The sequence below is a fragment of the Pelobates fuscus genome, chromosome 12, assembly GCF_036172605.1.
Source record: "Pelobates fuscus isolate aPelFus1 chromosome 12, aPelFus1.pri, whole genome shotgun sequence".
NCBI classification, from domain to species: domain Eukaryota; kingdom Metazoa; phylum Chordata; class Amphibia; order Anura; family Pelobatidae; genus Pelobates; species Pelobates fuscus.
The window spans coordinates 76,753,923-76,763,922 of NC_086328.1; the positions used below are offsets into that span (position 1 = coordinate 76,753,923).

The 10,000-nt window shown below is 42.0% G+C and overlaps 4 non-coding genes across 4 annotated transcripts; all 4 read left to right on the forward strand.

Annotated features, from left to right (window-relative positions):
• The first annotated feature begins 1,450 nt into the window (after window positions 1-1,450).
• On the forward strand, window positions 1,451-1,532 carry TRNAS-UGA (transfer RNA serine (anticodon UGA)). The gene has a single exon. It is a non-coding gene; the product is annotated as a tRNA-Ser (tRNA).
• A 1,696-nt stretch (window positions 1,533-3,228) lies between these two features.
• TRNAS-AGA (transfer RNA serine (anticodon AGA)) lies at window positions 3,229-3,310 on the forward strand. The gene has a single exon. It is a non-coding gene; the product is annotated as a tRNA-Ser (tRNA).
• Window positions 3,311-6,091: 2,781 nt separating this feature from the next.
• Window positions 6,092-6,173, forward strand: TRNAS-UGA (transfer RNA serine (anticodon UGA)). The gene has a single exon. It is a non-coding gene; the product is annotated as a tRNA-Ser (tRNA).
• A 2,011-nt stretch (window positions 6,174-8,184) lies between these two features.
• Window positions 8,185-8,266, forward strand: TRNAS-UGA (transfer RNA serine (anticodon UGA)). Its single transcript has one exon. It is a non-coding gene; the product is annotated as a tRNA-Ser (tRNA).
• Window positions 8,267-10,000: the final 1,734 nt, after the last annotated feature.

The window sequence follows — 10,000 nt, forward strand, 5'->3', positions numbered from 1 at the left end:
TGGATCGACGGAGCAGACCTTTGGAGCAGAAAGCCTGATGGGAAAAAGAAAAAGAAAACAAAGTACACATAACTTTTTTATCATTTCAGGAAAGTGGCTAGGGTCATGGTTTAAGCACAAGAAAAACCTTCATGAAAAAACTGACTATTTGCTTGGTTTGCTTTCGGTCACAATGTGTCTGGTTTCGATGGCATTCCTGTGGGGAATGAAGGCTCTACATTAAGTTTGTCTGTCAGAATGCTAACCGGTTGCCCATGCTGTGTAAGTTGTTTGATAATAGAGGTCTGCCCTGAGCCAGCCAAGAGTAAAGTCACACACAGTGAGTTGTGTGACCAGGGCTTAACCACAGAAAGCTATTTAACATTTTGAATTTGCCTTAGTGAGCCTGTAGATAGAAAGAAGAGCCATGCAAAAAAAGAAAGAGGTTCCAACTCTCCCTTAGCGGTAACTTTGAAACTATGCACATTTAAAAAAACAGCGCCTAGAGAGATTTTGAGAAAGAACGGAAGCTGCCTTTTGGCTATATTTCTATCTCGACTCAGTTTAATAGTTGGATTCCTTCTGTCTTTAGTTATCTATTTTTTCCTAAACATTGACACGTTATTGATTTCAAATAGCCCAGAAAACAAGTTTTCAAAGTAATGCACTTTTTTTTTTCTCTTCTGGACTCTACTCTAGAAGGCTTCGCCCAGCCTTTACTTTCTTTCCTCTTCCAGGAATCGTCTCTGCTACAGTTCTGTAGTAAATCCATCTGGCAGCATGCACGGGATTTAGTATGAATAAGTTACCTTTGAGTGAATGCAGGGATTATTTGTATCTGGTCTGGATTGTGCTGGTAGCATATGAATTTGCTGCAGTGTCTGTATAAGCTGATTAATAGATGAGATCTGGCAGTAGTCAGCCAATGTCCAAGAATACATAGTGAGGTGTGAGTAAAAAGGAGGAAGCTGGTCAACATTCTGAGTAGGCTGTAGAGAGTCTTCCAAAAGAAGGCCCATGAGATAAAGTGCTGTTTATTTTAGTTAGCAAAAGTAGGCAAACGTAGGAACATTGGAGAGGAAGAAAAGAAACTTCAAAATATACAAACAGGATGAGAAGATCTGCGAGCACAGAAAAAGAGGGGCACAAACGCCGTGTAGTCGTGGCCGAGTGGTTAAGGCGATGGACTAGAAATCCATTGGTGTCTCCCCGCGCAGGTTAGAATCCTGCCGACTACGGAGGTTTGTTTTCTGTCATCCTTGAATATTCTTTAAAACCCAATGAAATGCAAAGTCTGCATGTATTAAAGTGCGTTTGAGTACTTATCCCTCGCTGTATTGCCAGCCATTCTTTTTCTCTCGCTGAAGAATGTTTCGTGCCGTCCTAAGCACTAACGCAAACTAAAGAGATGGAATCAGAAGGGCCTCAAACCCTACCGTTCTTCGAATGGTTTCCCTCAAAGCTTTCCTGTGTAGTTGTGGCCGAGTGGTTAAGGCGATGGACTTGAAATCCATTGGGGTTTCCCTGCGCAGGTTCGAATCCTGCCAACTACGTTTGGCTTGTTCACGTGGGTGCTAGTCTGTTGATCAGTTTGCTTTTCCACACCCCACTGTCAAAACTGTTTTAACATGATGAAAAGCGATCGATATGCTTGCTATGTCTCAGTCGTGCTCCATGTTTGTTCACAGCAATTACTTTATTCTGAGGCTTAAATGACTGTTTGACGCAACTTTTATTTTCACCAATAGAAAAGAGAGCCCAAGCAGCATTTACAATGCTAAAACCTACTTGTCTCTCCTGGCGCCAGCTTTCCCTTTGTCTGCCTCCAGAGAGATTTCCTAATGCCATTAGCAACTTGGAGGACTCCAAAGAGTTGGAAAAGCACGACGATCACTTGTTTGCCATTGGACTTCTTCCAACTGTCTAAGCACTTTTAGCATGATGTGATCAAATAGATTTAAAAACCACACGACTATCAGGAACTATCAAGACTTAACTGCAGCACTCAAGGGGCTGCTCAGCCATGTAAAGCTATTTAGGAATTTCCTAGCAACATAAAAAAGGTAACAAGGCATAGTGCAACCTTCTCGATACGAAAGATCAGAAATCTCAGTTGGATCGACGGAGCAGACCTTTGGAGCAGAAAGCCTGATGGGAAAAAGAAAAAGAAAACAAAGTACACATAACTTTTTTATCATTTCAGGAAAGTGGCTAGGGTCATGGTTTAAGCACAAGAAAAACCTTCATGAAAAAACTGACTATATGCTTGGTTTGCTTTCGGTCACAATGTGTCTGGTTTCGATGGCATTCCTGTGGGGAATGAAGGCTCTACATTAAGTTTGTCTGTCAGAATGCTAACCGGTTGCCCATGCTGTGTAAGTTGTTTGATAATAGAGGTCTGCCCTGAGCCAGCCAAGAGTAAAGTCACACACAGTGAGTTGTGTGACCAGGGCTTAACCACAGAAAGCTATTTAACATTTTGAATTTGCCTTAGTGAGCCTGTAGATAGAAAGAAGAGCCATGCAAAAAAAGAAAGAGGTTCCAACTCTCCCTTAGCGGTAACTTTGAAACGATGCACATTTAAAAAAACAGCGCCTAGAGAGATTTTGGGAAAGAACGGAAGCTGCCTTTTGGCTATATTTCTATCTCGACTCAGTTTAATAGTTGGATTCCTTCTGTCTTTAGTTATCTATTTTTTCCTAAACATTGACACGTTATTGATTTCAAATAGCCCAGAAAACAAGTTTTCAAAGTAATGCACTTTTTTTTTTCTCTTCTGGACTCTACTCTAGAAGGCTTCGCCCAGCCTTTACTTTCTTTCCTCTTCCAGGAATCGTCTCTGCTACAGTTCTGTAGTAAATCCATCTGGCAGCATGCACGGGATTTAGTATGAATAAGTTACCTTTGAGTGAATGCAGGGATTATTTGTATCTGGTCTGGATTGTGCTGGTAGCATATGAATTTGCTGCAGTGTCTGTATAAGCTGATTAATAGATGAGATCTGGCAGTAGTCAGCCAATGTCCAAGAATACATAGTGAGGTGTGAGTAAAAAGGAGGAAGCTGGTCAACATTCTGAGTAGGCTGTAGAGAGTCTTCCAAAAGAAGGCCCATGAGATAAAGTGCTGTTTATTTTAGTTAGCAAAAGTAGGCAAACGTAGGCACATTGGAGAAGAAGAAAAGAAACTTAAAAATATACAAACAGGATGAGAAGATCTGCGAGCACAGAAAAAGAGGGGCACAAACGCCGTGTAGTCGTGGCCGAGTGGTTAAGGCGATGGACTAGAAATCCATTGGGGTCTCCCCGCGCAGGTTCGAATCCTGCCGACTACGGAGGTTTGTTTTCAGTCATCCTTGAATATTCTTTAAAACCCAATGAAATGCAAAGTCTGCATGTATTAAAGTGCGTTTGAGTACTTATCCCTCGCTGTATTGCCAGCCATTCTTTTTCTCTCGCTGAAGAATGTTTTGTGCCGTCCTAGGCACTAACGCAAACTAAAGAGATGGAATCAGAAGGGCCTCAAACCCTACCGTTCTTCGAATGGTTTCCCTCAAAGCATTCCTGTGTAGTTGTGGCCGAGTGGTTAAGGCAATGGACTAGAAATCCATTGGGGTCTCCCCGCGCAGGTTCGAAAATAAACTTCAAAATATACAAACAGGATGAGAAGATCTGCGAGCACAGAAAAAGAGGGGCACAAACGCCGTGTAGACGTGGCCGAGTGGTTAAGGCGATGGACTAGAAATCCATTGGGGTCTCCCCGCGCAGGTTCGAATCCTGCCGACTACGGAGGTTTGTTTTCTGTCATCCTTGAATATTCTTTAAAACCCAATGAAATGCAAAGTCTGCATGTATTAAAGTGCGTTTGAGTACTTATCCCTCGCTGTATTTCCAGCCATTCTTTTTCTCTCGCTGAAAAATGTTTCGTGCCGTCCTAAGCACTAACGCAAACTAAAGAGATGGAATCAGAAGGGCCTCAAACCCTACCGTTCTTCGAATGGTTTCCCTCAAAGCATTCCTGTGTAGTTGTGGCCGAGTGGTTAAGGCGATGGACTTGAAATCCATTGGGGTTTCCCCCGCACAGGTTTGAATCCTGCCAACTACGTTTGGCTTGTTCACGTGGGTGCTAGTCTGTTGATCAGTTTGCTTTTCCACACCCCACTGTCAAAACTGTTTTAACATGATGAAAAGCGATCGATATGCTTGCTATGTCTCAGTCGTGCTCCATGTTTGTTCACAGCAATTACTTTATTCTGAGGCTTAAATGACTGTTTGACGCAACTTTTATTTTCACCAATAGAAAAGAGAGCCCAAGCAGCATTTACAATGCTAAAACCTACTTGTCTCTCCTGGCGCCAGCTTTCCCTTTGTCTGCCTCCAGAGAGATTTCCTAATGCCATTAGCAACTTGGAGGACTCCAAAGAGTTGGAAAAGCACGACGATCACTTGTTTGCCATTGGACTTCTTCCAACCGTCTAAGCACTTTTAGCATGATGTGATCAAATAGATTTAAAAACCACACGACTATCAGGAACTATCAAGACTTAACTGCAGCACTCAAGGGGATGCTCAGCCATGTAAAGCTATTTAGGAATTTCCTAGCAACATAAAAAAGGTAACAAGGCATAGTGCAACCTTCTCGATACGAAAGATCAGAAATCTCAGTTGGATCGACGGAGCAGACCTTTGGAGCAGAAAGCCTGATGGGAAAAAGAAAAAGAAAACAAAGTACACATAACTTTTTTATCATTTCAGGAAAGTGGCTAGGGTCATGGTTTAAGCACAAGAAAAACCTTCATGAAAAAACTGACTATTTGCTTGGTTTGCTTTCGGTCACAATGTGTCTGGTTTCGATGGCATTCCTGTGGGGAATGAAGGCTCTACATTAAGTTTGTCTGTCAGAATGCTAACCGGTTGCCCATGCTGTGTAAGTTGTTTGATAATAGAGGTCTGCCCTGAGCCAGCCAAGAGTAAAGTCACACACAGTGAGTTGTGTGACCAGGGCTTAACCACAGAAAGCTATTTAACATTTTGAATTTGCCTTAGTGAGCCTGTAGATAGAAAGAAGAGCCATGCAAAAAAAGAAAGAGGTTCCAACTCTCCCTTAGCGGTAACTTTGAAACTATGCACATTTAAAAAAACAGCGCCTAGAGAGATTTTGAGAAAGAACGGAAGCTGCCTTTTGGCTATATTTCTATCTCGACTCAGTTTAATAGTTGGATTCCTTCTGTCTTTAGTTATCTATTTTTTCCTAAACATTGACACGTTATTGATTTCAAATAGCCCAGAAAACAAGTTTTCAAAGTAATGCACTTTTTTTTTTCTCTTCTGGACTCTACTCTAGAAGGCTTCGCCCAGCCTTTACTTTCTTTCCTCTTCCAGGAATCGTCTCTGCTACAGTTCTGTAGTAAATCCATCTGGCAGCATGCACGGGATTTAGTATGAATAAGTTACCTTTGAGTGAATGCAGGGATTATTTGTATCTGGTCTGGATTGTGCTGGTAGCATATGAATTTGCTGCAGTGTCTGTATAAGCTGATTAATAGATGAGATCTGGCAGTAGTCAGCCAATGTCCAAGAATACATAGTGAGGTGTGAGTAAAAAGGAGGAAGCTGGTCAACATTCTGAGTAGGCTGTAGAGAGTCTTCCAAAAGAAGGCCCATGAGATAAAGTGCTGTTTATTTTAGTTAGCAAAAGTAGGCAAACGTAGGAACATTGGAGAGGAAGAAAAGAAACTTCAAAATATACAAACAGGATGAGAAGATCTGCGAGCACAGAAAAAGAGGGGCACAAACGCCGTGTAGTCGTGGCCGAGTGGTTAAGGCGATGGACTAGAAATCCATTGGTGTCTCCCCGCGCAGGTTAGAATCCTGCCGACTACGGAGGTTTGTTTTCTGTCATCCTTGAATATTCTTTAAAACCCAATGAAATGCAAAGTCTGCATGTATTAAAGTGCGTTTGAGTACTTATCCCTCGCTGTATTGCCAGCCATTCTTTTTCTCTCGCTGAAGAATGTTTCGTGCCGTCCTAAGCACTAACGCAAACTAAAGAGATGGAATCAGAAGGGCCTCAAACCCTACCGTTCTTCGAATGGTTTCCCTCAAAGCATTCCTGTGTAGTTGTGGCCGAGTGGTTAAGGCGATGGACTTGAAATCCATTGGGGATTCCCCGCGCAGGTTCGAATCCTGCCAACTACGTTTGGCTTGTTCACGTGGGTGCTAGTCTGTTGATCAGTTTGCTTTTCCACACCCCACTGTCAAAACTGTTTTAACATGATGAAAAGCGATCGATATGCTTGCTATGTCTCAGTCGTGCTCCATGTTTGTTCACAGCAATTACTTTATTCTGAGGCTTAAATGACTGTTTGACGCAACTTTTATTTTCACCAATAGAAAAGAGAGCCCAAGCAGCATTTACAATGCTAAAACCTACTTGTCTCTCCTGGCGCCAGCTTTCCTTTTGTCTGCCTCCAGAGAGATTTCCTAATGCCATTAGCAACTTGGAGGACTCCAAAGAGTTGGAAAAGCACGACGATCACTTGTTTGCCATTGGACTTCTTCCAACCGTCTAAGCACTTTTAGCATGATGTGATCAAATAGATTTAAAAACCACACGACTATCAGGAACTATCAAGACTTAACTGCAGCACTCAAGGGGCTGCTCAGCCATGTAAAGCTATTTAGGAATTTCCTAGCAACATAAAAAAGGTAACAAGGCATAGTGCAACCTTCTCGATACGAAAGATCAGAAATCTCAGTTGGATCGACGGAGCAGACCTTTGGAGCAGAAAGCCTGATGGGAAAAAGAAAAAGAAAACAAAGTACACATAACTTTTTTATCATTTCAGGAAAGTGGCTAGGGTCATGGTTTAAGCACAAGAAAAACCTTTATGAAAAAACGGACTATATGCTTGGTTTGCTTTCGGTCACAATGTGTCTGGTTTCGATGGCATTCCTGTGGGGAATGAAGGCTCTACATTAAGTTTGTCTGTCAGAATGCTAACCGGTTGCCCATGCTGTGTAAGTTGTTTGATAATAGAGGTCTGCCCTGAGCCAGCCAAGAGTAAAGTCACACACAGTGAGTTGTGTGACCAGGGCTTAACCACAGAAAGCTATTTAACATTTTAAATTTTCCTTAGTGAGCCTGTAGATAGAAAGAAGAGCCATGCAAAAAAAGAAAGAGGTTCTAACTCTCTCTTAGCGGTAACTTTGAAACGATGCACATTTAAAAAAACAGCGCCTAGAGAGATTTTGGGAAAGAACAGAAGCTGCCTTTTGGCTATATTTCTATCTCGACTCAGTTTAATAGTTGGATTCCTTCTGTCTTTAGTTATCTATTTTTTCCTAAACATTGACACGTTATTGATTTCAAGTAGGCCAGAAAACAAGTTTTCAAAGTAATGCACTTTTTTTTTTCTCTTCTGGACTCTACTCTAGAAGGCTTCGCCCAGCCTTTACTTTCTTTCCTCTTCCAGGAATCGTCTCTGCTACAGTTCTGTAGTAAATCCATCTGGCAGCATGCACGGGATTTAGTATGAATAAGTTACCTTTGAGTGAATGCAGGGATTATTTGTATCTGGTCTGGATTGTGCTGGTAGCATATGAATTTGCTGCAGTGTCTGTATAAGCTGATTAATAGATGAGATCTGGCAGTAGTCAGCCAATGTCCAAGAATACATAGTGAGGTGTGAGTAAAAAGGAGGAAGCTGGTCAACATTCTGAGTAGGCTGTAGAGAGTCTTCCAAAAGAAGGCCCATGAGATAAAGTGCTGTTTATTTTAGTTAGCAAAAGTAGGCAAACGTAGGAACATTGGAGAGGAAGAATAGAAACTTCAAAATATACAAACAGGATGAGAAGATCTGCGAGCACAGAAAAAGAGGGGCACAAACGCCGTGTAGACGTGGCCGAGTGGTTAAGGCGATGGACTAGAAATCCATTGGTGTCTCCCCGCGCAGGTTAGAATCCTGCCGACTACGGAGGTTTGTTTTCTGTCATCCTTGAATATTCTTTAAAACCCAATGAAATGCAAAGTCTGCATGTATTAAAGTGCGTTTGAGTACTTATCCATCGTTGTATTGCCAGCCATTCTTTTTCTCTCGCTGAAGAATGTTTCGTGCCGTCCTAAGCACTAACGCAAACTAAAGAGATGGAATCAGAAGGGCCTCAAACCCTACCGTTCTTCGAATGGTTTCCCTCAAAGCATTCCTGTGTAGTTGTGGCCGAGTGGTTAAGGCGATGGACTTGAAATCCATTGGGGTTTCCCCGCGCAGGTTCGAATCCTGCCAACTACGTTTGGCTTGTTCACGTGGGTGCTAGTCTGTTGATCAGTTTGCTTTTCCACACCCCACTGTCAAAACTGTTTTAACATGATGAAAAGCGATCGATATGCTTGCTATGTCTCAGTCGTGCTCCATGTTTGTTCACAGCAATTACTTTATTCTGAGGCTTAAATGACTGTTTGACGCAACTTTTATTTTCACCAATAGAAAAGAGAGCCCAAGCAGCATTTACAATGCTAAAACCTACTTGTCTCTCCTGGCGCCAGCTTTCCCTTTGTCTGCCTCCAGAGAGATTTCCTAATGCCATTAGCAACTTGGAGGACTCCAAAGAGTTGGAAAAGCACGACGATCACTTGTTTGCCATTGGACGTCTTCCAACCGTCTAAGCACTTTTAGCATGATGTGATCAAATAGATTTAAAAACCACACGACTATCAGGAACTATCAAGACTTAACTGCAGCACTCAAGGGGCTGCTCAGCCATGTAAAGCTATTTAGGAATTTCCTAGCAACATAAAAAAGGTAACAAGGCATAGTGCAACCTTCTCGATACGAAAGATCAGAAATCTCAGTTGGATCGACGGAGCAGACCTTTGGAGCAGAAAGCCTGATGGGAAAAAGAAAAAGAAAACAAAGTACACATAACTTTTTTATCATTTCAGGAAAGTGGCTAGGGTCATGGTTTAAGCACAAGAAAAACCTTCATGAAAAAACTGACTATTTGCTTGGTTTGCTTTCGGTCACAATGTGTCTGGTTTCGATGGCATTCCTGTGGGGAATGAAGGCTCTACATTAAGTTTGTCTGTCAGAATGCTAACCGGTTGCCCATGCTGTGTAAGTTGTTTGATAATAGAGGTCTGCCCTGAGCCAGCCAAGAGTAAAGTCACACACAGTGAGTTGTGTGACCAGGGCTTAACCACAGAAAGCTATTTAACATTTTGAATTTGCCTTAGTGAGCCTGTAGATAGAAAGAAGAGCCATGCAAAAAAAGAAAGAGGTTCCAACTCTCCCTTAGCGGTAACTTTGAAACTATGCACATTTAAAAAAACAGCGCCTAGAGAGATTTTGAGAAAGAACGGAAGCTGCCTTTTGGCTATATTTCTATCTCGACTCAGTTTAATAGTTGGATTCCTTCTGTCTTTAGTTATCTATTTTTTCCTAAACATTGACACGTTATTGATTTCAAATAGGCCAGAAAACAAGTTTTCAAAGTAATGCACTTTTTTTTTTCTCTTCTGGACTCTACTCTAGAAGGCTTCGCCCAGCCTTTACTTTCTTTCCTCTTCCAGGAATCGTCTCTGCTACAGTTCTGTAGTAAATCCATCTGGCAGCATGCACGGGATTTAGTATGAATAAGTTACCTTTGAGTGAATGCAGGGATTATTTGTATCTGGTCTGGATTGTGCTGGTAGCATATGAATTTGCTGCAGTGTCTGTATAAGCTGATTAATAGATGAGATCTGGCAGTAGTCAGCCAATGTCCAAGAATACATAGTGAGGTGTGAGTAAAAAGGAGGAAGCTGGTCAACATTCTGAGTAGGCTGTAGAGAGTCTTCCAAAAGAAGGCCCATGAGATAAAGTGCTGTTTATTTTAGTTAGCAAAAGTAGGCAAACGTAGGAACATTGGAGAGGAAGAAAAGAAACTTCAAAATATACAAACAGGATGAGAAGATCTGCGAGCACAGAAAAAGAGGGGCACAAACGCCGTGTAGACGTGGCCGAGTGGTTAAGGCGATGGACTAGAAA